Raw genomic sequence first — 27,218 nt, 5'->3', positions numbered from 1 at the left:
TTAGAGTCTGTGGCTTACCATGGAATGTATGAGAACAGCAGCTGGATGGTCAATTATGCCTCTTTCCCTTCCAATTGAATGCATTCACAGAAACACAGACCCACATTTTTTGAGGGTTAAGCTGCCATGTGGGATGTCCTCTTCCCATACAGAAGTGTTTGTATCAAGACTCAGCAAATTTGCTTTCAATCCATGTCCCTGCTAATGAGCACCCTGGGAACAGCAGATGATGGCTAAAGGTCTTGGGTCTCTGCCACTCTATGGGAGACCCAGATGGAATTTCTGGCTCTTGGCTTTGGCTTGGCCCTGCTCGGGCTGTTATAGGCATTTGGGGGAGTGAATCAGCAGGTGGAAGATCTCTCTCTCTCTTTAAAGTTAATAAAAATCAGTAAATAAACATAAAAAATTGGTTATCTATTAGCCTTCCTCCCATCCCACTGCTCTTCCTGCATCCTTCTTCTCCTTATTCTTTTTTTTTTTTTTAAGATTTATTTATTTATTTGAAAGTCAGAGTTACACAGAGAGAGGAGAGGCAGAGAGAGAGAGAGAGAGAGAGAGAGAGAGAGAGAGAGAGAGAGAGAGAGAGAAGAGAGGTCTTGGCATTTGATGGTTCACTCCCCAATTGCCGCAACAGCCAGAGCTGCACCGTTCTGAAGCCAGGAGCCAGGAGTTTCTTCTGGGTCTCCCACGTGGGTGCAGGGGCCCAAGCACTTGGGCCATCCTCCACTGCCTTCCTGGGCCACAGCAGAGAGCTGGCCTGGAAGAGGGGCAACTGGGACAGAATCCGGTGCTCCAACCAGGACTAGAACCTGGGGTGCCTGCACCACAGGTGGAGGATTAGCCTAGTGAGCTGCAGCACCGGCCAAATAAATTTTTTAAAAAATGAATTGGTTTCTTTCATTCCGGTTTGCTAGATTTTGATAGATTCATATTTTAACGAATTAGATACTTAAATTTTTATGTAACCATACTTTTCTGTGCTCTTTCCTTCTAAAGATAACTTAAACACCCTTTGAAATATTGGATGAACAATGATGAAAGAACTCTGAAAGAGAAAGAAGATGACAGATCAGTAGGGAACTTGAGGGTGTTAGGAATGACATGATGAGTTGTTTGGATTTTCTTTTTGTCTCTCCCAAATCCTTGGCCTGGGTGCCAAAGAAGCCTGAAGTCTGGAACCACCAAAAGGTTAGAATTTTTTAAAAAAAGATTTATTTATTTACTTGAAAGGCAGAGTTACACAGAGAAACAAGGAGAGGGAGAGAGAGAGAGGTCTTCCATCTGCTGGTTCACTCCCTGGTTGGCTGCAACAGCCGGAGCTATGCTGATCCAAAGCCAGGAGCCAGAAGCTTCTTTCAGGTCTCCCACATGGGTACAGGGCCCCAAAGAATTGGTTCATCTTCTACTGCTTTCCCAGGCTATAGCAGAGAGCTGGATTGGAAGTGGAGCAGCCGGGTCTCGAACCGGTGCCCATATGGGATACCAGCGCTTCAGGCCAGGGCATTAAACTGTTGTGCCACAGCTCTGGCCCTGACCTTTTTTTTTTTTTTAAAGATTTATTTTTATTTATTTGAAAGACAGAGTTACAGAGAGAGGCAGTGACAGAGAGAGAGGTCTTCTATCTGGTTCACTTTCCAAATGGCCACAACGACCAGAGCTGAGCTGATCCAAAGCCAGGAGCCAGATCTTCTTCTGGGTCTCCCATGTAGGTGCAGAGGCCCAAGGACCTGGGCCATCTTCTACTGCTTTCTCTGGCCATAGCAGAGATCTGGATCGGAAGAGGAGCAGCCGGGACTAGAGTCGGTGACCAAATGGGATGCTGGCACTTCAGGCTGTGGCTTTAACCTGCTGTGCCACAGCACCAGCCCCAAGGCTTAGACTTTTCTTTCTTTTTTTAAAAAGATTTATTTATTTATTTATTTGAGGGCTGACGCCGTGGCTCTCTTGGCTAATCCTCTGCTTGTGGCGCCGGCAACCCGGGTTCTAGTCCTGGTTGGGGCGCCAGATTCTGTCCCGGTTGCCCCTCTTCCAGTCTAGCTCTCTGCTGTGGCCTGGGAAGGCAGTGGAGGATGGCCCAAGTGCTTGGGCCCTGCACCTGCATGGGAGACCAGGAGGAAGCACCTGGCTCCTGGCTTTGGATTGGTGCAGCGCGTGGGCCATGGCGGCCATTTTGGGAGTGAACCAACGGCAACAGGAAGACCTTTCTCTCTGTCTCTCTTTCTCTCACTGTCTAAATCTGCCTGTCAAAAAAAAAATTATTTATTTTGAAAGTCAAAGTTACACAGAGAGAGGAGAGGCAGAGAGAGAGGTCTTCCATCCGATGGTTCACTTCCCAGTTGGCCGCAACAGCCGGAGCTGTGCTGATCTGAAGCCAGGAGCCAGGAGCTTCTTCTGGGTCTCCCATGTGGATGCAGGGGCCCAAGGACTTGGGCCATCTTCTACTGCTATCCCAGGCCAAAGCAGAGAGATTAATGGAAGTGTAGCATCTGGGACTAGATCCGGCGCCCATATGGGATGTCGGTATTTCAGGCCAAGGTGTTAACCCGCTGTGCCACAGCACCAGCCCTGGCTTAGACTTTTGAACTCAAGAAAGGCCTGTTCTCGCTGGCCAAATGACCAGCAGAGGGAGAACTCAACAAACACCTAGTGGGAACTTCAACCCCTGCTTTGTACCCTCAGCCAGTAGGCAGTCTAGTTTTTTGGCCAACAGTGGCAGCAGCAAAACTCTAGGCCACCAAAGATGCTACTCCACACCGGAGCATTGGCAGGCATTCCGATCTGTCCACAGACGGGGGCAATAAAACCCTGTGTCTTCCTGCGTTCCATCCAGTGGCATAAGGAATCCAGGCCTGGTGACTTTTGCTTCCTCCCCTAGCCCAATAAGATCACCCAGCAACAGCAGGTGGCACATGGAAGCACCTTCTGCCTCTGCAGATGGTGCCAGCAGGAACTGAGCAGGAACTTTGTTAGCTTCAGAAGGACAAAGCATACCAGAATAGCATTGCAAAGGCTCTCAAAATTCAACTGTCATTGGAAATAACCCACAAAGATTTAAATAGAATGAAGAGCCCCTTAACACAATAACTAAAATGTCCAGTGATAAAACATCATTCATCATACCAAGAACCAGGAAACCCACAATTTGAATGAGAAAAGACAATTAATTATGCCAATAGTGAGATGAACCAGATGCTGGAATTATTTGGCAAGGATTTTGAAATGACCATCATATAAAATGCTTCAACAATCAATTACAAATTCTGTTCAAACAAGGGGAAAAAATAGGAAATGTCAGCAAAGAAATAAAAGCTATGAGAAAGAACCAAATGAAAGTGATAAAATTTAAAAGTCCAATAATTGATATGAAAAACTTGCTGAATAGACTCAGTAATGGGATGTAGATAACGGAGGGTAACATCAATAAACTTGAAGATGAAGCTATAGAATTAATTCCAAATGACCAACAGAAAGAAAGTGGACTGAAAAAAATTGAGCAGATCCTTCGAGATCTAAGGGACAGTAACAAAAAGGTAGACAGTGGAGGAAGAGAAGAGTGCTGAAAGAGCTTTGAAAGAGATCAGGCCTGAAAATTCAAATTTGGTGAAAGACAAATCCTAGATATTCAAGAAGTCAGTGACACTAAATAGGACACACACACACATTTACACACTAAGACACATAATTGAACCAGAAACTAAACAATAAAACAATCTTGTTTAAAAAATATTTATTTATTTTATTTGAAAGTCAGAGTTACAGAGAAGGAGAGGCAGAGAGAGAGAGAGAGAGAGAGAGAGAGAGAGAGAGAGAGATATCTTCCATCTGCTGGTTCACTCCCCAGAAGGCCAGAATGGCTCGAGCTGTGCCGATCCAAAGCCAGGAACCAGGAGCCTCCTCCGGGTCTCCCACGTGGGTGCAGGGGCCCAAGGACTTGGGCCATCTTCCACGGCTTTCCCAGGCCATAGCAGAGAGCTGGATCGGAAGTAGAGCAGCCGGGACTTGAGCCAGTGCCCATATGGGATGCTGGCACTGGAGGTGGTGGCTTTACCCGCTATGCCACAGTGCCAGCCCCACAAGAAAACAATCTTAAGGGCAGCCAAAATCCCTCCTCCCTCTGTAGCTGTGGCAGTAGCAGAAGGTGGCAGTGGCAGGGATTAGGCAGGGAGGTGGATCTGACTCTGGAATGGATCTGCTCCCTGGATCCTGTTCTTACAGGACCCTCAGAGGCAGGTGAGTCTTCGTCGTCATGATGAGGCCAGGAGCATCACTTGGCTGCACACTGTCACCAGTGAGGCCTGTGGTCACAGGACACTGGCACCAGAGTACAGATTGGCCTACTGACTGAGGAAGAAGCATGTACTTCACACAGGTTGAAGGTCAACCATTCTCACCAGTCTTCTACTTCTTGTTATCAACACCATCATCCTCATCGTCTTCTCCTGCCCATCTGCCTGTAGCTGCCTTGGCTGCCTCATCTCCCCTCTCCCCCCAAGTCTTCTTCTTCAATTGCACCTTCTTCCTTCTCCTTCCCTTCCTCCCACTTTCTTACTTTTTTTGTCTACCTCATTGTCAGCCTCCTGTTCTGTATTTTCCTCATTAGTATTCTTTTTAGCAAGGATGCCTCTTCCATTCTCCACCTCCTCCACAACTTCCTTCTGTGTAAACTCTTGTGATCTGAGAGCTTGTGTCCACGGCCACATCTGTCATGGTGGAACATGCTGGTGATCCAATGCAGTGGATTAAAAGAAAGTGAAAAGTGAATGTTTGGCTTAGTGGTTAAAATGCTGGTTGAGAACCTTGCATCCCACATCAGAGTGCCTGGATTAAATCCCCAGCTTCAGCTCCTCAGTGCAGATCCTGAGAGGCATTGGTGGTGGCTCACATTATTGGGTTGTTGCTACTTGTGTGGGAGACCTGGATTGCAGTCCCAGATCCTGGCTTTTGCCCCCAGCCCAGCCTAGAGCCGTTATGGCATTTGGGGAGTGAATCAGCCTATAGGATTTCTCTCTGTCTCTCTGTGTCTCTGTCTCTCTCTGTGTCTCTCTCTCTCAAATAGATAAGTAAAATTAGAAAAACAAAAAGAAAGTCAGAGTTCAGGGTCTCTGTCAGTAAAGCTGCCGAAGTCTGAGGCAGTGGAGCGGTCCATCGGGGAGGAGGCTCACAGTGAGGGAGGTGCAGCTAGCAGAGGAGGCTCCTAGTGTGGTGGTGTGGCAAGCAGACAGCCAGATCTGGGAACACTGTGAAGACAGCTTTTGAGAGCAGCCAGTCTGGACAGGAGAAACTTAAAGATAACTAATGGAGACTCTGTAGATTGTTATAGATAACTAATGGAGACTCTGTAGATTGTTATTAGCGATTCAGAGAGTTTGGAACAGGGATTAGTTGTTACATAAACAACTACATCAACATTTAGTGACTTAAAACAACAACAGTTTCCAGTTTCTTACCTTTCTTTGGGCTCATCTAAGCTAGTTTCCATAGAGAAAAATGGAAATTACAGAGCCACAACACTGCTAGGACATTCTTGTCCACATTGCCTGGTGCAGGTGTTAAGAGTTTCTCTAGAGTGTGTTGCGGTTTCCTGGTTGGATTCCCCCTCAGATCCATCTCCCACCCTCTGTGGCTTTGCTTTGTGTGGCAGGAGCTGCCCACCTCCCCTCAGCAGGCTGTTTCAGTGGGTTGCTGAGTGGGAGATGCTGGGGCCAGACTGGAGGGCTCAAAGAAATGAGAAGCCAGGTATTCCTCCCCCTGTCTTGAGCAGTATTTCCCAAAGTGGCTGTGGCTCAGCCTCTTCCTGGCTCCAGGTTCTAGACAGGCCCACAGTGGTTATAGTCGCTGCCAGGGGACTGCTTCCCAGGCATTTCTGTAACATTGCTCCCTCCCTTTGTCTCTCTAAAGTAGATGTCTTCAAACTTTTCCTGTAAAGGGCCAGAAATTAAATAGGTAGGCTTTTGAGGCCTTACAGTCTCTGTCACAATTACTGCCCCAAGTATGACTGTATTCTAATAAATCTTTATTTCCCCAAATTGCAGTGGTTGGAAGCGGCTAGGTCTTTTGTTGCTGACTCCTGTCTCACTTAAGGGTGATAGTAGCTGCCTGCTGTGTCTAGTATTCCCATTGTTTGGTTTCTTAGGCATTTCATTATCCCTGTGTTAATTACCCTATTTTGCAAATACTGAGATGTTTTCTTATTTTCTGGCTGGATTCTGGCTGATACAAGGTTATACCAAGTTTTAGAATTGCTGGATTGTAAGGTATGTGCATTTTTAGTCCTGTAAGATTATGACAAATTGTTTTCTGAATTCGTTGTGCCAACTTCCAGTTCTTCTACCTATACAAAAAAGTATTCAATTCCTCAATTCATGTTCTTGCTGATACTGGTGTTCCTAGATTTCCTAATTTTGGCTTAAATGGTGTTTAAAATGCTGTATTATTATGGCATTAAATTTCATTAACTCATATACTATATTTATTCACCATTATTTTTCTTATTCTGTGGAATTCCTGCTCCCATGGAAAAGTCAAAATATTAAAAAAACATGAAACTAATATGGCAAAATTTTCACACTCCATATTTCAAACTTGTGTCTACTGGATGAATATCAACACTGTCTCTTCTATAGTTTTTGTTCCTTTTATTGTCTTTTATTTTTATTTTTAGTTGCACTTCTTTTCATTTTTTTTAGTGGTGGTTCTAGGACTAATATACATTTTTAAAAAGATTTATTTATTTACTTGAAAGTCAGAGTTACACGGAGAGATAAGGAGAGGCAGAGAGAGAGAGGTCTTCCATCCGCTGGTTCACTCCCCAGATGACCGCAATGGCTGGAGCCGCACCGATGTGAAGCCAGGAGCCAGGAGTTTCTTCCGGATCTTCCATGCAGATGCAGGGGCCCAAGGACTTGGCCCATCCTCCACTGCTTTCCCAGGCCACAGCAGAGAGCTGGATTGGAAATGGAGCAGCCAGGACTCGAACCAGCGCCCATATAGGATGCCGGCACTGCAGGCGACGGCCTCACCCTGCTATGCCACAGTGCCGGCCCCATAATATACATTTTTAATTTATCAAAATTTGTATCTGTTTTTCATTAGAACTATAACACTTCATACTTCAAGCATTGGACCTGATATTTCTCACTTTCCAAATCTGGTAACCTGACAGTGGCATAATTCCTTTAATCTGCCCTTCATTCTTTGTTCCATTATTGTCATGTCTTTTATTTCTACATACATTACAAATACCACCTTACAATATATGTTTTTTCAGCAGACATTTGTCAGTTAAAGGAATTTCAAGATAAAAAAAAAACAGTTCTTACTGACCACTTCTCATGTTCTTTAGTTTTTCTGCCACACAGTCTGGCCCCAGCATCTCCTTATCCCATACAGTAGTTCCTGTGTCTCTCTATTCATGGCGGGTATGTTCCAAAACCCCTAGTTGATGCCCGAAATTACAGGAGAATATAGTTACAAGTTGAGCATCTGGAATCCAGAAACTCAAAATCCAAAATGCTCCAAACTTCAAAGATGCTTTGGGGCCAGCATGACCCTAAAGGTGGAGAATTCCACACCTGAGCTCATATGATGGGTTGCAGTCAAAACAGGAAAACTAAAAATACTGTGTTTTTGTTCAGGCTATGTGTATAAGGTCTGTGTGAAACGTTAATGATTTTCATGTATAGGCTTGGGCTCCATCCTCAAAATATCTGCTTATGTATATATAAATATCCACAAGTCAAAAATATCTGAAATCTAAAACTCTTCTGGTCCCAAGCATTTTGTATATGGGCTATTCAACTGTAGTGTAGTGACTCCTGTAAATACTATGCTTTTTCCCCATACATACATACATATCTATGATAAAGTTTAACTTATAATCAGGCATAGTAAGACATGAGCAACAGTAGCTAATAATAAAATAGGACCGTTAGAGCTGCATGTCACACTATAAGTTATGTGAATATGATCTGTCAAAATATCTTGTGATGATGTGAGATGATACAATCAATACATGATGAGATGAAGTATGGTGAATGAGAGAGGCATTGTGACATAGCCATGGGTTGCTAATGGCTTTCTGAAAATATGTCAGAAGCAGGATTATCTGCTTTAGATGATTCTACACTCTCAAACTATGGCGACATTCATGGTTGGATGTCAGGAGCAGATGATGGTTAAGGATCCTTGGTAGTTGCATGTATTTTTTTAGAAGTCTTTTACTTAATGAATACAAATTTCATATGTACATCTTTTGGGAATATAGTGGTTCTTCCCCCATTCCAACCCTCCCACCCCCACTCCCATCTTACCTCCTACAACCTCTCCCATCCCATTCTTCATTAAGGTTAATTTTTAATTGACTTTATATACAGAAGACCAACTCTGTACTAAGTAAAGATTCTAATAGTTTGCACCCACACAGACACACAAAGTATAAAGTACAGTTTGAAGACAAATTTTACCCCTAATTCTCATAGCACACCTTGTTAAGGACAGAGGTCCTACATGGGGAGCAAGTGCACAGTGACTACTGTTGTTGATTTAACAGTTAACACTCTTATTTTTGACGTCAGTGACCACTTGAGGCTCTTGACATGAGCTGCCAAGGCTATTGAAGCCTTTTGAGTCCACAAACTCCGTCGGTATTTAGACAGGGCCATATGCAAAGTAGGAGTTTTCTCCTCCCTTCAAAGAAAAGTACATCTTTCTTTGGTGGCCCCTTCTTTCCACTGGGATCTCACTCACAGAGATCCTTCATGTATGTCATTTTCTGCCACAGTGTCTTGGCTTTCCATGCCTGAAATGCTCCCATGGGCTTTTTGGCCAGATTTGAATGCCTTAAGGGCTGATTCTGAGGTCAGAGTGCTCTTTAGGGGATTTATCATTCTATGAGTCTGCTGTGTGGCCTGCTTCTTCCCATGTTGAATCATTCTCTCCTTTTTAATTCTATCTATTGTTATTACCAGACACTTAGTCTTATTTATGTGATCCCTTTGACACTTAATCCTATCTATATGATCAATTCCACACTTAATATGATCACTTTATCACATAAGATGACATTAGTACCACCCAGCTTAATGGGATTTGGAGTCCCATGGCAAGTTTTTAGCTTCACCCTTAGGGGTAAGTCCGAGGGAATATGTGCCAAACTGTACAGCTCCTCCCTCTCTCATTCCCATTCTTATTTTTAACTGGGATCTATTTTCATACACCTATGATTGATTCTATGTTAAGAGTTCAACCAGTGGTATTAAGTAGAAAAAAAGAATGAATAAAAAAATGAAATAATAAACTGCTCCTCAACAATCAAGACAAAGGCTGTTCAGGTAATTGCTTCTCATAGTGTCAGTTTCACTTCTGCAAGTTAACTTTTAGGTTCTCTGTTAGTCATCACAGATCAGGGAGAACATATGGTATTTTTCCCTTTGGGACTGGCTTATTTCACTAAGTATGATGTTTTCCAGATTCATCCATTTTGTTGCAAATGACTGGATTTCATTTTTTTAAACCACTGTGTAGTATTCCATAGAGTAAATATTACATAGTTTTTTTAATCCAGTCTTCCACTGACAGACATTTAGGTTGATTCCATATCTTAGCTATTGTGAATTGAGCTGCAATAAACATGGAGGTGAAGATGACTCTTTTTTTTACCAAAATTTTTGAAAGAACATTGTAATTGGAAGTTGTCATCTCTTTGTTTTTAAGTCATCAAAGTGCTGCTACAGAGGTTGTAATCCTTCAGTGATCATGTGGGTAACTTCAAAAAATTATTTATTTATTTGAAAGGCAGATAAAGACACACAGAGAGGGACATAAACAGAGAGATCCTCTATCAACTGGTTCACTCCCAACTGGTCACAATTCTGAGTCTCCCATATCAGTGTCAGGGGCTCAAGTATTTGGGCCATTTTCTGTTGCCTTCCAAGGTTCATATGGGTAACTTTAATGTATGTTCTGAGGATTGCATTTCATAACCTCCTTTTTTTTTTTAAAAAAAAAGGGCAGAGTGAGAGAGTCTTATATGAGTCCTATTTGAAAGACAGAGTTACAGAGAGAAGGAGTGAGAGAGAGAAAGAGAGTGAGAGTGAGAAAGCAAGAGAGATCTTCCATCTGCTGGTTCACTTCCCAAATGGCCTCAATGGCTGGGGCTGGGCCAGTTTAAAGCCAGGAGCCTGGAACTCCATTTGGGTCTCTCATGTAGGTGGCAGGGGCCCAGACATTCAGGCCATCTTTTGCTTTCCCAGGAGCATTAACAGGGAGCTGGATAGAAAGTGAAGCAGCTGGGACTCAAACTGGCATCCATCTGGGATGCTGGTGTTGCAGGCATCTTCCTCTGCTGCACTACAATGCTGGCTCTGCATATTTTTATCCTTGAATGCCTGTACAATGTAAAACATTTTGACAAATTTTGGTAATGTCCACATTGATGATTTTGCTTCAGTTACTTCTTTCCTTCTTCTTCCTCTATAGAAGACTTAAGATATTCTTCCAGTTCCTCACTTGTTTATACTTCTTGATGGTCTTGATTACATTCTTCCACTTCTTCATGAAGCGTGTCAGTAAATCCTTCTCCACCAAACTATCTTGCTTCATGATTGATTTTCTTTTTTTTAAAAATATTTATTTATTTATTTGAAAGTCAGAGTTACATAGAGAGAGAGAAAGAGAGGGAGAGAGAGAGAGAAGTCTTCCATCTGCCAGTTCACTCCCCAGTTGGCTGCAGTGGCTGCAGCTGGGCTGATCCATAAGCCAGGAGCTTCTTCTGGGTCTCCCACGGGGTGCAGGCCATCTTCCACTGCTTTCCCAGGCCATAGCAGAGAGCTGGGTAGGAAGTGGAGCAGCAAGGACTAGAACCAGCACCCACTGCAGGCGGTGGCTTTACTCACTACGCCACAGTGCCTGGCCCCAAATGATTTTCTTAATGATTCCATTGACTCCCCACCCCCCACCAAGGAAGCTTTTAAAATCATTCATGTCATTCCATAAGTTCTTCCAGCAGGCATTTAAGTTCCTGGCTTTTTAAGATTTTATTTATTGGCCAGCGCCACAGCTCACTAGGCTAATCCTCTGCCTGCGACGGCGGCACCCCGGGTTCTAATCCTGGTCGGGGCGCTGGATTCTGTCCTGGTTGCTCCTCTTCCAGTCCAGCTCTCTGCTGTGGCCCAGGAAGGCAGTGGAGGATGGCCCAAGTGCTTGGGCCCTGCACCCCATGGGAGACCAGGAGAAGCACCTGGCTCCTGGCTTTGGATCAGCGCAATGCGCCAGCCACAGTGCGCCAGCCGTGGCGGCCATTGGAGGGTTGAACCAATGGCAAAAAGGAAGACCTTTCTCTCTATCTCTCTATCTCTTTCACTGTCCACTCTACCTGTTCAAAAAATTTTTTTATTTATTTGTTTGAGAGGTATATTTACAGACACAGTGAGAAAGACAGAGAGAAAGGTCCTCTATCTGCTGGTTCACTCCCAAATGGCCACTACAGCTGGAGCTGGGCTGATCTGAAGTCAGGAGTCAGGAGCTTCAGATGGGTCTCCTACATGGTTGCAAGGCACAAGCACGTGGGCCATCTCTACTGCTTTCCCAGGCTGTAAGCAGAGAGCTGGATCAGAAGAGGAGCAGCTAGGACATGAACTGGTGCCCATATGAGATGACAGCAGCGCAGGTGGAGGCTTAGCTTACTCTACCATAGCACCGGCCCCTGTTTTCTGGCTTTAATTCATCTACCGCAGCCGTGATGAATGTTGTTATAGTAGCAATACTAGATAGTTTCTAGCACCACATTATGTCCAGATTAAGACAGGCACCGGTTGCTGATTGAACACCATCAAATAGCAGATGATTTTATGTGGCTCTGACAAACTGAATGAGGCCTTGGTTAAAGGGCTGATGCAATGCAATTGGATTTGGAGGTAAAAAAATACAATCTGGGGGCCAACGTTGTGGTGTAGTGGGTAAAGCCATGGCCTGCAACGCTGGCATCCCATGTGGGCACTGGTTTGAGTCCTGCCTGCTCCACTTCTGATTCAGCTCTCTGCTATGGCCTGGGAAAGCAGTAGAAGATGGCTCAAGTCCTTGGGCTCCTGCACCCATGTGGGAGACCCAGAGGAAACTTCTGGCTCCTGGCTTTGGATGGGCGTTGCTCCTGCCATTGCAGCCATATGGGGAATGGACCAGCGGATGGAGGAACTCTCTCTCTCTCTCTCCCCCTCTCTCTTTCTCTGCCTCTCTTTCTCTCTCTGTGTTACTCTGATTTTCAAATAAAATAAAACAGATTTAAAAAAAATACAATCTTGGCCGGCGCTGCGGCTTAATAGGCTAATCCTCTGCCTGTGGCGCTGGCACACTGGGTTCTAGTCCCGGTCGGGGCGCCGGTTCTGTCCCGGTTGCTCCTCTTCCAGTCCAGCTCTCTGCTGTGGCCCGGGAAGGCAGTGGAGGATGGCCCAAGTCCTTGGGCCCTGCACCCCTGTGGGAGACCAGGAGAAGCACCTGGCTCCTGGCTTCGGATCAGCATGGTGCGCTGGCTGCAGCGGCCACTGGGAGGTGAACCAATGGAAAAGGAAGACCTTTCTCTCTGTCTCTCTCTCTCACTGTCCACTCTGCTTGTCAAAAAGATAAAAAGAAATACAATCTTGACATTGTAATTTTCATGCCAAATAGATTAGGATGGTCAGGTATGTTGTCTAATCTTAACAGTACTTCAAATTCTAATCATTGCTCTTTCAAGCATTTTTTTCACTTCTGGGATGAAGCATTGGTAGAACCATTCCCTAACAAGATGACCACCATCTCTGATTATGTTCTTGGAACAGATAACATAATGGGCAGATAACTTTGTGTTTCATTTTTGAGATTGCATAGATTCTTTGCTCTGTATACCACGCCTGAATTTATCCTATGCTCTGTAGCATTGTCACATAGTACCAGAGTTAATCTGTTCTTCAGTGCGTTTTATCCTGGTGCCTCCTTTGTACTTTAATGACTGTAGATTCTGTTAGTCATCTTTGTCCAGAAGAGACCAGTCTCATTGCAGTGGAAGACTTGCTTTGGATAGTATCTTTTCTCCTTGATCAGCTTCTTCAAGTCATCTGGGAATGTGACAGAAACTTCTTCGTTGGTGTCACCACAAGCTTGGTCCCTCTCCTTACTGCTGAATTAAAATAATGAGGACAAAATTTGAAGAATAAAGAAAAGAGAAAGTTTAGTCTGTTAACAGATGAGGGCAATAGCAGACAACCAATCTCAAGAACTACTGTCCTTGCAGGTAAGGATGGTCTGGGGTTTTAAAAGAGCTGCATTGGAGGTTGTGCTGCAGCATCAGATGTGAAGGCAGTTGTGGGTCTGTTAACAGAGTATCTTGGAGTCAGCACAGTTCCTTGCTTGATGGCTTGACTTTGTCATGGGGAAAGGATAGCAGAATGTTCTGTAAAACTAAGCAGCTACAAAATGTTGGTTGGGATCTGAAAGAGGCCAAGTTTTGTACTGAGACTTTCCAGCATTTCATTCATTAGGATAAAGGCCACTCAGCCTAGAGCTCATGCTCACTGTGCCCTTAGTTACTCAGCCACTGTTACCACATAGCCACCAGTCATGCTGGCCAGGGAGGGCAAGATTACTTTGCAACTTCAGCTGACTTTCTCAATGCCAGTTTCTGGAATTCACAGCAAGCATCATTTATCTATTTGTGCAGGCATTCCAGTTAGTCACAGGCTAAGTAGTCATCAGAATAAATATGAAAAAGGGAAGAAAATAATATTTGATTTGGTTATATTGGTAGACATCTGGATAACTGTCCAGTTCCTTGAGATAAATGGTTTGATGTCACTTATTTCATGAGACTCCTTGTTGGGGTCTTGGTATAGCCTGAATGCTTTATGTCTTTTGCATTGTAACTAAGCTCTTATCATACATTGGCCATAACTCCTATAGTTTGCAGTGCTACAGCAAAAGCAATCCAAATTTCTTTTTCCTTGTTTATAATTTCACAGGTAGAAGATTTATTCTTACCATAAATCTTAACAATCTCAGCAAACATTTTTTTTGCTTATTTAGTCAATAAATTTCATCTTTCCACTTAAAAACACTTTATAGCTTCTCTTTGGCATATCCCAAATTGCCAGCATCACTTCTCTTGCACTTTGAGCTCAATATTGAATAAAATAAGGGTTACTTGAACACAAGCATTGTGATTCTGCAACATTTGATCTGATAACTGAGATGGATAAGAAGTAACTAATAGGTGGGTAGTGTATACAGTGTGAATACACTGGACAAAGTGATGATTCATGTTCTGGGTGGGATGAAACAGGATGACATGAGATTTCATTATATAACTCAGAATGATACATAATTTGAAACTTAAGAATTGTTTATTTCTGGGATTTTCTATTTCATATCTTTGGACCATAGTTGACTATGGGCATCTGAAACTGATGGAAAAAAAAAGCAGGTGAGGAGGGACTACCATAGTTCCAGATTTCCAGCTGGTATTGTTTCCCTTCATACTGAAGAATATCCTTTAGCATTTCTTCTAATTCAGGTCTACTGTACCAGCTTCTCTCAGATTTTATTTATGTGAAAATGTCTTCTTTAATCCCTGTTTCAGAAAGCTAGTGCTGTTAGATAAAGTTGTTTCCTTCCAACTCTCTCAATATTTTGTTCCAATTTCTTCAAGCCTCCATTGTTTAAAATTAGAAGTCAGCTGTTGCTCTTATCAGTAGTATCTCCTTTATGTAATGTTTCATTTTTCCAATGCTATTTTTAAGGGTTTTGTCTTTATCTAGATAAGCATGTACTAAGAGTTAACCTAAGTGTGGTTTTGTTCTTATTTATTCAGCCTGTGTTTACCATTTTTACATTTAAATCTGGGATACTTTTAGCCATTCTTTCCTCAAGGAATTTTCTATTTTTAATTCTTCTTCTGGGACCTCCTTTATGTGTATGTAAGACTTTGATAATTGGCCTATACATTTCTAAGGCTCAGTTCACCTTGCTTGAGTTTTATCCTTTCTGCTTTTTAAATGGGTAATTTTTGTTGATCTGACTTCAGGTTTGCTAACTCTTCCATCAGGTCTATTCAATGAATTTTTCATTTTGATGTCTTTATTTCGTAAAAATTGAGGTTGTTGCTATTTAAATATCTATATCTATATCTATATCTATATCTATATCTATATCTATATCTATATCTATATCTATATCTAGAGAGAGAGAGATCTCATCTAGTGGCTCACTCCCCAAATGGCCATAATGGCCAGAGATGGGCTGATCCAAAGCCAGTAACCAGCAGCTTCTTCCAGGTCTCCCATATTGGTGCAGGACCATCTTCCACTGCTTTCCCAAGTGCACTAGCAGGGAGCTAGATTAGAAGTGGAGCAGCTGGGACTAGAACTGGGGCCCATATAGGATGCTGGCCCTACAGGCAGAGGCCCAAACTTCTACACCACAATGCTGGCCCCTTCAAAGTCTTTCTTAGTTTTATAATTTCCATTTGGATTTAAAAAAAAAACACCTGTTTTCTTGGAGGCAGGTGTTTATGAGGTGCTGGGGGCAGTGGAGGAGAATTAGCCCAACTGGGGCAAGCATACCAAATGGTTGTATGGATGTGTAGCACTTGCAGCATGGCTGACAAGATGACTGAAGAACAGATCACAAAATTCAAAGAAAGCTTTTTCAGTACTTGACAAGGACAGTGATAGAACTATAACAACAAAAGAATTGGGAACTCTAATGAGCCACCTTGGGCAGAATCCCATAGAAACAGAGTTACAGGACATGATTAATGAAGTAGATGCTGATGATAATGGCACAGTGGACTTCCCTGAACTTCAGACAGTGATGACAAGAAAAGTGAAGGATGGAAACAGCGAAGAAGGAACTGGAGAAGCGTTCTGTGTGTTTAATAAGGATGGCAATGTCTCCATGCGTGCACCAGAGCTCTGTCATGTAACAACACACTAGGGAGGGAAGAAAACAAGTGAAGAAGTTGATGAAATGATCAGGGAAGTAGATATGGACAATGATGGTCAAGTAAACTATTGTACACAATGTGTTAAATTTTATGTGCAAAATTGTTCATTTGGCTTTTCTTTGTAATTTATCTGTAAAAGGTTTTCCTTTACTGCCAAAAAATATGTGTGTATGGTAATTAGGACTTAATTCCTTCATGTTTTCCTCCTTATCTTTTCAAAAAAGATTTATTTTATTTACTTGAAAGGCAGAGGGAGGGAGGGAGGCATGGAGGGAGGGAGGGAGAGAGAGATCTCTTCCATCCACAGGTCCACATCCTAAATGGCCACAATGGCTGGAGATGGGTCAGTCTAAAGCCAGGAGACAGGAGCTTCTTGCAGATTTCCCACCGGTTACAGGGGCCCAAGCACTTGGGCTGTCCTCTGCTGCATTCCCAGGCACATGGAGCTGGATCAAAAGTGAAGCAGCCAGGATTGAACAGCACTCGTATGGGATGACGGCACTGCAGGCAGAGCACAGTGCTGGCCCCTGTTTTCTTCCTTTTTTTTTTTTTTTTTGACAGGCAGAGTGGACAGTGAGTGGCCACAATGACCGCCATGGCTGGCGCGCTGTGGCCAGCACACCGCGCTGATCTGATGGCAGGAGCCAGGTGCTTCTCCTGGTCTCCCATGGGGTGCAGGGCCCAAGCACTTGGACCATCCTCCACTGCACTTCCCTGGCCACAGCAGAGAGCTGGCCTGGAAGAGGGGCAACCGGGACAGAATCCAGTGCCCCGACCTGGACTAGAACCCGGTGTGCCAGCGCCGCAAGGTGGAGGATTAGCCTAGTGAGCCATGGCGCCGGCTCTTCCCTTATGTAGCTGTCATTGTCCTGAAAACTTATTTTAGGAACTGATCAAGTAGCATGTTGCATGTGGCTTACTCTGGATAGAGCTATCCCTCTGCACATCTAGACTTAGATGGAATTGGTCAAGTGAGGGAATAACTGGGTTATGCCTTTTTTAAAAAGTAGTTTTCTTTAGGAACTGTCAGCACGTTATTGTTGGACTACGGGCAGTCACTAAATGTACTTAAAAGTTGCACTATTGCAAATGTGTGTATTATCCAGATACTTACGCACTTTTTTTTTGTACAGCTGGTCCTGTACCAGAAACATTTTCTTTTATTATTATTTGCTTTTTTTGATGATAAATGCATTTCATTATTTATTTAGATGTTTAAGCTCTCGCACTAAGTTTTTACAAGCTGGTGAACGCTGACAAATTATTCTCCCACAGAAATATAACCACACATTCCCAGACAGTATAAATATATGGTTGAACTAACATTAATACACATCACCATTTTATCAATTACATAATAAAACAAATTATCAAGTATTCAAATATTAAGTTACACAGCTCAAAAGGCATATAAAATATTAGATGTCTGCTCAATTCATTAGCAGAAACCCACTTTTTTTTGCAAGAGGTTGGGAAGGAAAAAAAAATCACAGCTCAAACAAAAATAAGTTGGTAAACAACTTTTGATAAGTATGGAAAAAATTACAAGAATTTCAGAAATTTTATGATTAAGAATTTTAAGCTACAATAACAAAGCATCTCTACCTCTTAAAAAATATTTACTAAATTAAAGAGCATATTCTACATGTTATGCACAAGACAAAGGCAACATTTTACTAAAAATAATAATAGCCCCCTCCCATTCTTTTCTCAGGCCCTCCCTGTTAAGCTGCACCTCAGAGTGCAAACGTTAAATTAACTGTAAGGCTTTTTTTGTCTGAAGACATTAAAGACATGTGCTTCTGTACAATGTAATTTTTCAAAATGGAGGTTTTATATTAACAGCAAAAGATTTATAGAAACATTAAATAATCATAAGACTTGGTTAAAAAAAAAAAGAAATCAATGGTTAAGCAAACCTGATGTATACTGGTATGAATGTGGGAGATGTAAACATAAAGTGAGCAGGCAAATAACCATATAGTCCCTAGTTTCAATGTTTGAAATGACTGAAGGAATAAACCACATAAGGTCTAGAGTGTTCATAGTTCCTGGGATTTTAATTCTGTATGACACTAAAAATATACAAGTATTGTGCTGGGTATTTTGACACCTAACCTTTCTAAATTTCTTATGTATTGATAAGATTCTGGCATGGGAATAGATTTAAGATACAACTCAATATTGCATGATTTCAGGAAAAGTCAATTGGTACAAATGATAAGCACATTTTAAATACTAAACAGCAACAATCTTTTGCTAAATGTCCAAATAAGTTGGTTATAACCCAAAGATAGAGGTTGCAATTCTGTCAAACTTGTGGCCTGGTAAAACTAATTTTCAATACCCTTTGGCTAATATGTATGACAAATTAGATCTGTCTCAAGTTCTTCTTCCAAGGCAATAGCATTAGGCACCCAGTTTTATTGAATGCAACAGTTGTTTCTATGACCATTGGAGTCTTTGAAGCGCAGCCGCATCTTAGGACGATATTTTTCCAAATACAAAAGTTGTTTGCTGTTAAAAGCTCCACGCCGCTTTTGTCTTATGAACTGTACTGCATCTTCATATTTCATTCCACCTTCAGTTAATGCTAGGGTGACAAGCACTGGAGCTCTCCCAAGGCCTGCAACACAGTGAACAGCAATACAACAACCAGGTTCTTCACGAAACTTAATTTTTACAAGTCTTAACCAGTCGTCAACAATCTGGTTGGACGGTGGTGCACCATCATCAAAAGGCCAATCAAGAACATGGATGCCTTCTTTCTCCACAAGAGTAGTGTCATAAGTTGCTTCACATACTCTTACTATCGTGGTAACTCCATATTTCTTAAGTTCCTCAATAAATTTGTTTAATGTTGCATTGGTTGGATTATGTGTAATAAGAAATCTCATGTTCTTGTACGTGACTTCCACAGGAGCTGGGCGGTTCATTCGGGCCATGTTAATTTACTTAAAAAACACTTAATAGGATTATGAAAGAATTTTAAAAAACTGAATACAGAAATTACACAAAGAAACTGAAGTCTACTTCACTATCTTCCACTTGTGATTCTCAGTGCTTTAAGTATGAAGTTGGGAGTAATGGGAAATGAAATGAACCTCCTAACAAGAAGCAGCAATTCTTCAATCCGGTAATACTGAGGCAATAGAAAGGAAGTGCACTGAGGTTTACCCCATCCAGGTCAGAACTCTTGTAAAATGCTCTGTGGATTTCAATCCAACACTTCTGTGTCCAGGTTAACCACTTTTATGGGGGCTTCTTGGTGGAGTAGTAACGAATCTCTACAGTTCACTTGTCTGCATAGAGGTCGTGCTGTGCCTGGCAGTAGTCTCCACTGCCCTTCAGAAACCCGATAAATGTGTGACCAAGAACACCACAGAACTGAGGAATATGTTTACTCATTGAAAATTGTGGCCTAATCATACAGCCGGTCCCGAGGCGGCAGCGGCGGATGCAGGGCAGGGGGCGGAGGTGGTCGTCGTGGGGCGGCGGCAGCGATGCAGGCGGCGGCCGGGGGCACCACACTCTACCATGCCTATTATTTGTTTTTGAAACCTTGTTTAACCACTTAAAGAAAATCTCTTGTGGCACAATTCGCCTCCAGTTGTATATTTGTCTTCCAATAAAAAATTACTATTTAAAAAACGAAACAAAGCAAATCAAAAACCGCCTTCCCTGCTGACAGTCTCTTTTCACTCAAGAAGACCATATACCCCGTAGCTCCTTACATATACTGATAGCTGCTTCATGTTGTCTGCTATACCTGACATCTGTGCCATCTCTGGGGCACAGTGTCTTGCTTTTTTCATGTCTAATAGTCTTGGAATGTATCTTGGAAATTGTTGCCGCTTTATTATAGAAACTCCGGATCTTGTTATCCTCATCTGAAGAGTGATATTTTTGTTCCAGCAGGAAGTTACATTAGTGGATGGCCATCTTGAATTTGTGCAGAATTTAGTTTATGCTTTGTAGGATAGATCTGTGAAGAGCCCCTGTTTGAAGCAAGCCCACCCCAACTCTTCCAGATTGGCAGGGCTCAAACTCCAAAACGTCATCTCTCTTGAAGTTCTCATCAAGGGTATTGGGTGGTCTTTTCAGTGTTGTTGTCTGTATGTTTGGGATACAAAGTCTTGGTTCTTCAGATGTGCTGCAAATACATCTTCTCAGTTTATAGGCTGGCCTTTCATTTTCTTTGTCTTGATGAATGAAACTTACTGATTTTAATGTAGCAAACATTTCCATACTCTCAAAAACGCTGGCACTTTCCCCATCTTCTTTAGGGAGTCTTTGCTTATCCAAAGTCATAAAGATAATTACTTCTAAAAATTTAAGTCTGTCTTTTCCAGTGAAGTCTTTTATCTATCAAGAGCTGATTTTTATACTTGGTATGAGATAGGAACCCAGTTTAATTTTTTCATATTGGTAGCCATTGTCTCACCACCATTTAAGGTTCATCTTTCTCCATGTGATACACAATGTCACTTTTGAGGTTCGTTCATTTGTATGTATGCCTATCATTGTTGAGGGTTAGCTTTATTATCTTCCACTGGTTAGCTTTGTGTATCAGTAAACCTTACCTCAATCATTGTAATTTATCAGTTTTGACATCTGGTGAGCAAGTCTCCTTGACTTATTTTTATTTCTTTCTGGAATGTCTTGGCTATTCTTTGGCCTTTGCTCTTTTATACATATTTTTTTCCATATGTATTTGATAAAATACATATGGAATACAGTTTGTCAAGTACCTGTCAGTAGGTACTTGTCATGTTTTCAGCTAAAGAACACAGGTTTCAGAATATGATGTGGCCTTTTTTTCTAATGAGCCTACATTCAGACTGCAAAGAAGACTAGTAAACAAGAAATAGGGAAAAGCCTAAGATGGTATAATTACTGAAGAATTTTGGGGAATATGTTAGATATATGGAAGAAACCAGAAATGATTTGGATAGAGGGCATAAGAAATTAGATCTGAGAGAGTGGTAGGCCTTGAATGATGAGCTGAAGAGGGATGATGAGATATGCTTAGAGGTGATAAAAATTAAACTTTCCTGGGTATTACTGCATTCTAGTTTATAAAGTGCTTTTACATACAGTATCTCACATATCTCACTTAGTTCTCAAAGAATACTCTTTGTTTTTTAACAGGCAGAGTGGACAGTGAAAGAGAGAGACAGAGAGAAAGGTCTTCCTTTGCCGTTGGTTAACCCTCCAATGGCTGCCGCGGCCAGCGCGCTGTGGCCGGCGCATCGCGCTGATCCGAAGGCAGGAGCCAGGTGCTTCTCCTGGTCTCCCATGCGGGTGCAGGACCCAAGCACTTGGGCCATCCTCCACTGCACTCCCGGGCCACAGCAGAGAGCTGGCCTTGGAGAGGGGCAACGAGGACAGAATCTGGCGCCCTGACCGGGACTAGAACCCTGTGTGCTGGCATTGCAAGGCGGAGGATTAGCCTAGTGAGCCGCGGCGCCAGCCTCAAAGAATACTCTTGAATAGGACAGGTATATTCTTACTGTATAGGTAGATTTGCCTAAGAATTCAGTTTTTTAAATGCTGAGATTTTAAACTAGGTCTTCTGATTCTAGCACACAATTCTTTACATTGCATTTCTCTGTCTCTATATGAGAATAGTTTCTAAAGAAAGCCAGGTGTGTGTTGTGCACATGCTTTCTATTTTCTTAAGATTTTATTTTTCCATTTGAAAGAATTGAGAGAGAGGGGGAGAGAGAGAGAGAGAGAGACAGACAGACAGAGACAGAGAGGCCTTCCATCTATTGGTTCACTCTAAATGGTCTCAATGGCTAAGGCTGGGCCAGGCCAAAGCCATTTGCCAAGAACTTCTTTTGGGCCTCCCACATGAGTGCAGGGGCCCAAGCACTTGGGCCAGCTTCTGCTGCTTTCACAGGTAGCTGGATCAGAAATGGAGCATCTGGGAGTTGAACCAGCGCCCACATGGGATGCTGGCACTGGAGACAACATCGTAACCCAATGTGCCTTAGCACCAGCACCATGCTTTATTTCTTATCTAGAGCATGTCCAGGAAAAGCTATTAGATGTCAGATCATATGTAATGCTTTTAGCATCCAGGGCTGCTCAGGGAACCTGAAGAGATGAAGGAGAGCAAATAAGAGGGGCATATAAGAATCAGATGGCCTCAAAAAGATCTTAGACATTTCTTACAATTTGAATTTAACACAGAATCCTATATGTTTGTTATAACATGCTTGCTATTCTTCCTTAAAAATACTGTCAAAATAAATTATGTTTATCGGCAAAATTTGTAGTTACTATCATTTGCTTTGAGCTTACCTTTCTACAAGGTCATTTTGAGCATAAAACTTGTCCTCCAGTGCAAGATAGCTGAAGCTGATAACACTTGCAGTAATTTCCACGAATATTTCTTCTTATATCTCCTACCCATCAACCTTTGAGGCCTAACTGGTATCCAATGTCCTCTTGTTGATTTTCCTTACTTCTAAGTTGCATCAAGGTTCAAGATTGAATGTTAAGTGCTCATGCTTGGGTAAACCAATTGATAGTAAATTACTTTAATATCTTTCAGGAATATCCTCATTCAACTGAAGCAAATCTCCAAGGTGAAGGGACAAAGGTGTAAAACGGTGGACTTTTAGGCAGTCACCAATGTTGAGGGAGGTGGCAAAATTAGAGAAAGAGAAAATGTTATTTCTATCAATCACATAGTACCTGAAATCACACCATATCAGTAGGTATTACCTACAAAAATCAAGTTAAGGTCAGCGCCGTGGCTCACTTGGCTAATCTTCCACCTGCGGCGCCGGTACCCCAGATTCTAGTCCCAGTTGGGGCACCGGATTCTGTCCTGGTTGCTCCTCTTCCAGTCCAGCTCTCTGCTGTGGCCCAGGAAGGCAGTGGAGGATGGCCCAAGTGCTTGGGCCCTGCACCCTCATGGGAGACCAGGAAGAAGCACCTGGCTCCTGGCTTCAGATCGGCACAGTGCTGGCCATGGCGGCCATTTGGGGAGTGAACCAACAGAAAGAAGACCTTTCTCTCTCACTAACTGCCTGTGGGGGGGAAAAATCAAATTAATAAACTTTTACTGAATTCTTCAATGTATCTTACTATGGGAAATATGGTTTAACCTCAAGAAATTTTGGATCCATTGGAGATTAGGTAAGTTGATAATTATTAATTTTGGCTCATATGATTGTAGACCTACCGTATGACCCAACCATCCCACTCCTTGGAATTTACCTAAAGGACATGAAATCAGCATTTGAAAGAGTTACCTGTACCCTGTGTTTATTACAGCTCAATTTATAATAGCTAAGGTATGGAATCAACCCATATATCTATCAACTGAAGACGGGATAAAGAAATTTTGGTATATGTGCACTATGTAATACTACACAGTGGGGTGCTGCACTGAAGGGGGCAGCTTTACCCACTATTCCACATCACCAGCCCCAACACTGTATTTTTCTTTTACCTCCAAATCGAATTACATTGCATCAGCCCTTTGACCAAGGCATCATTGAATTTGTCAAAGCCACATAAAATGGTATTCTGTAAGCTACCTAAAACTCATGCATGCCCATGTGTGAGCAGTGGGGTGACCAATGATAGAAGCTGTCTGGTGTCAACTGACTATTTTGTATACTTGGTGGTTTAGTTCCCTTTCAGTGGTAAATACTCTATGGTGGGCACTAACATGCAGTGCAAATATTTACATACTTCATGCCTACTCCTATAAGTCATAGACTTAGACTAGTTGACCCATCTTCTACACTTCCTCATTCTTGGCCCCGGTCAGCTAAATGGTCAAGCTATTTTCCACAGCCATAAGTTTGGGCACGTTCTAACCTTGGGTCACTTATCTTTCCAAATCACTGTTTTTCTGTACCAACTCTGAGTGACATGGACATGCAGTCCCTGTTTGCTTTGCATCCATATCTTGAGATGACCCAACCAAGAACCAAGCTCGGGCTTTTTCTTCATTCATGAGCTCATCATAAAAGATCTCCCAATCTCTGTACCAAGCTATAGAGTTGGGGTATAGGTACTCATGCAGTGGTGTGTGGCATGTGAGTCCTGCTCATGCACTTTGCTGTAAGCTCTGGCCCCATCCATGCTCATTCCTGATATACCACCTCCATGCTTCCACAATTGCAGGTGAGCCTGCCAACTTGAAGAGTTTCACAGAGCCCAATTTATACTGGATTATCATAGGGGCATGATCATTTAGTATCCCATTTTTGGGCACTCCATTTCTACCATACCAGGAGCTGTTTTTCAAAAGATGTATGTATCTCTGCTGCAGAAAGAATGGCCTTATTCCAGAACTTTAGAGTATTCTATTGTGATTTTCCCACTGGGGCTTTTCACGAAGTCCTCATGATGTCTTTCTCACTACTGCTACCTCTGACACCATCCAGCCTGTTGTGTTGTATGGACTAGGAGGGAGAAGCACTTCCAGCCTGGGCCTGCCACAGAGCGCCTTCCTGCCCTGGATCCCACTAAAAGCCAGCAATCTTTCATGTCATCTAGTGCATGAGTTACAGTAGCATTTCCTGGTAGTAAATACATTGCCTTAGAACTTGAAGATACATACCAGGCAGTATTTCCTTCTTTTTGTGTGGAGGAGATTTATCCTTAACTTTGAAGGGGATGTCTTTGCTCCAGATCACCGATTTTACTGGTGTGGTAGACCCTAAATCTTTGTGGGGTTTGTTTCCTACCCTCTGGAGGGCATACTTGTCTTCCAAGTCCTGTAATGTGTTATCTATTTATTGTCCATCAGGTCTGATTGGCATAATTGTCACTTAGGTAGAAAATCAGTAGGATGTGCTGTAGGATTTTCAGTCATCTCAGATCTCTTCAGAGGAGAAGTTAATCTAGCTCTGGGACAAGGCTGTGAATGCATTATATAATTTTTATTCTAAGTCAATGTGATCTGTTTCTGATCATCTTTTCTGCAGACAGAAGAGCTTACAGTTCCCAGATCATACCTCGTAACTGAGGCCCTCCTAATCTGTTCTACTGAGGATAGCATAGTATAGCACAGCACTTGCAATTGAGGTTTCTATTTGGTTGACTTTCAATAGTCTACCTTCATTCTCTAGAATCTCATTTTATTTTACAGGAGCTAGAATAGTGAATTAAATGAAGAATAGAAGGACACCATTATCTCTTCATCTTTTACATCAAGATGCACTAATCGCCGGCGCCGCGGCTCACTAGGCTAATCCTCCGCCTTGCGGCGCTGGCACACCGGGTTCTAGTCCCGGTTGGGGTGCCGGATTCTGTCCCGGTTGCCCCTCTTCCAGGCCAGCTCTCTGCTGTGGCCAGGGAGTGCAGAGGAGGATGGCCCAGGTGCTTGGGCCCTGCACCCCATGGGAGACCAGGAGAAGTACCTGGCTCCTGCCTTCGGATCAGTGTGGTGCGCCAGCCGCAGCGTGCTGGCGGCGGCAGCCATTGGAGGGTGAACCAACGGCAAAGGAAGACCTTTCTCTCTGTCTCTCTCTCTCACTGTCCACTCTGCCTGTCAAAAAAAAAAAAAAAAAAAAAAAAAAAAAAAAAAAAAAAAAAGAAAGATGCACTAATCTTTACCTTTCCCCCTGGGTGCAATTTTTATTTATTTAATTTATTTATTTATTTTTTTGACAGGCAGAGTGGACAGTGAGAGAGAGACAGAGAGAAAGGTCTTCCTTTGCCGTTGGTTCACCCTCCAATGGCCGCCGCAGCCGGCATGCTGCGGCTGGTGCACCGTGCTGATCCGATGGCAGGAGCCAGGTACTTCTCCTGGTCTCCCATGGGGTGCAGGGCCCAAGTACTTGGGCCATCCTCCACTGCACTCCCTGGCCACAGCAGAGAGCTGGCCTGGAAGAGGGGCAACTGGGACAGAATCCAGTGCCCCGATCTGGACTAGAACCCGGTGTGCCGGCGCTGCAAGGGCGGAGGATTAGCCTAGTGAGCCGCGGCGCTGGCACCCCTGGGTGCAATTTTGATTTGCATTTCCTGTCATGGCTTGCTTGAAACTACTCCTGGGGTAGTTTCCCAGGTTTTCTGTTGGCCTTCCCACAATGATAGCTTTTACACCATAGGCTAAGTTACCAAGATGGTGACTCCATCAAATACTATGTATTACATTCCAGTTATACATTTGGGGATCAGAAAATGACCACTGTGTAGGTTGCAGATATAGCTGATGTTCTGTTAACAGGACCTGGCCCAGAACTTCAGTTTTAACCTAAGCTCCATATGTTCCACTAGGGGATCTTGGTGCTATTTTAGATCTCTGGAAATTAATGTCAACTTGGACCCTGTGTCTACCAGTCCGTTTCCTCAGTGTGTGGTTGCCTAAGTGAATAGCTCTAGGGCCATTTGAGGAGGACTTTTGGGGGAAAGTTAGCAAGTACACTTGCCCTGGTGTTACAGGATCTTTCCATGTGGGAGTCTGTCTTCTGCTTCAGGATGTCATTTGTGCATGAAAACTGGCTTAAATTCAGAAGCTGGACGAGTGAACATGACATTTTATTCAGCGCAATGTCCCTTAGCCTTCTAATTATTCATTCTTGATTTCTTTTGGTTTTACGGTTTGAATAATCCCCTTGTTGACTTCCTGATATGGTACTTTTTAGGGTCTCTGTGTTCCATTAATCCTCTCTGTCGCAGGCTCCCTGAACAATGTCCCTCCTACCTTGTCCACTCACTGTGATAATACACCCACTTGTCCTCTGATAGTTAAGCACTGCCACCTGGCTTCTTTTGGGGAGGGTGCAGGGGGAGGATCCTATCATCCTTACTCTCATTGGTATCAATGTGTCCAGTTCTGTAATTCATCTTTCGCATCAGCCCTGGCCTACAGCCACACTAGAACTTCTTACTGATGCAGGCGAATTATATTGCTTTGCTAAGTGGTATATCTGTTGGGCCTTCCCACGGAACACCATTCTCTGGTGGATTTTCTGGCCATGTGTAATAAATCCGCATATCCCTCTCTTTTAGTCCCTTCTCCCATCATCTGCCATGACAGTTCTTGTATTTCTTTCTTAAAAAATATTGCTTACTTAATTAATTTGAAAGGCAGAGTTACAGAGGGAGAGAGAGAGAGAGAGAGAGAGAGAGAGAGAGAGAGATGTAGAGATGTCTCCCATCCATTGGTTCACTCCCCAAATGACCAAAATGGCAGGAGCTGGCTGATCCGAAGCCAGGAGCCAGGAGCTTCCTCTGGGTCTCCCATGTAGGTGCAGAGTCCCAAAGACTTGGG

At 43.0% G+C, this 27,218-nt stretch overlaps 1 protein-coding gene and 2 pseudogenes across 1 annotated transcript in view; 2 read left to right on the top strand and 1 right to left on the bottom strand.

The window, feature by feature from the left end:
* The window catches only part of CACNA1D (calcium voltage-gated channel subunit alpha1 D), a 520,755-nt gene that overhangs the window by 71,917 nt on the left and 421,620 nt on the right, over positions 1 to 27,218 (top strand). The gene's annotated exons all lie outside the window — the stretch shown is intronic.
* Positions 603 to 19,277, top strand: LOC127492436 (calmodulin-alpha-like; annotated as a pseudogene).
* Positions 18,331 to 18,915, bottom strand: LOC100351071 (protein tyrosine phosphatase type IVA 1 pseudogene; annotated as a pseudogene).

The sequence above is a fragment of the Oryctolagus cuniculus genome, chromosome 10 (assembly GCF_964237555.1).
Source record: "Oryctolagus cuniculus chromosome 10, mOryCun1.1, whole genome shotgun sequence".
In the NCBI taxonomy this organism is placed as follows: domain Eukaryota; kingdom Metazoa; phylum Chordata; class Mammalia; order Lagomorpha; family Leporidae; genus Oryctolagus; species Oryctolagus cuniculus.
Note: the sequence above shows the minus strand (reverse complement) of the source record. Positions and strands in the feature narration are given on the sequence as shown.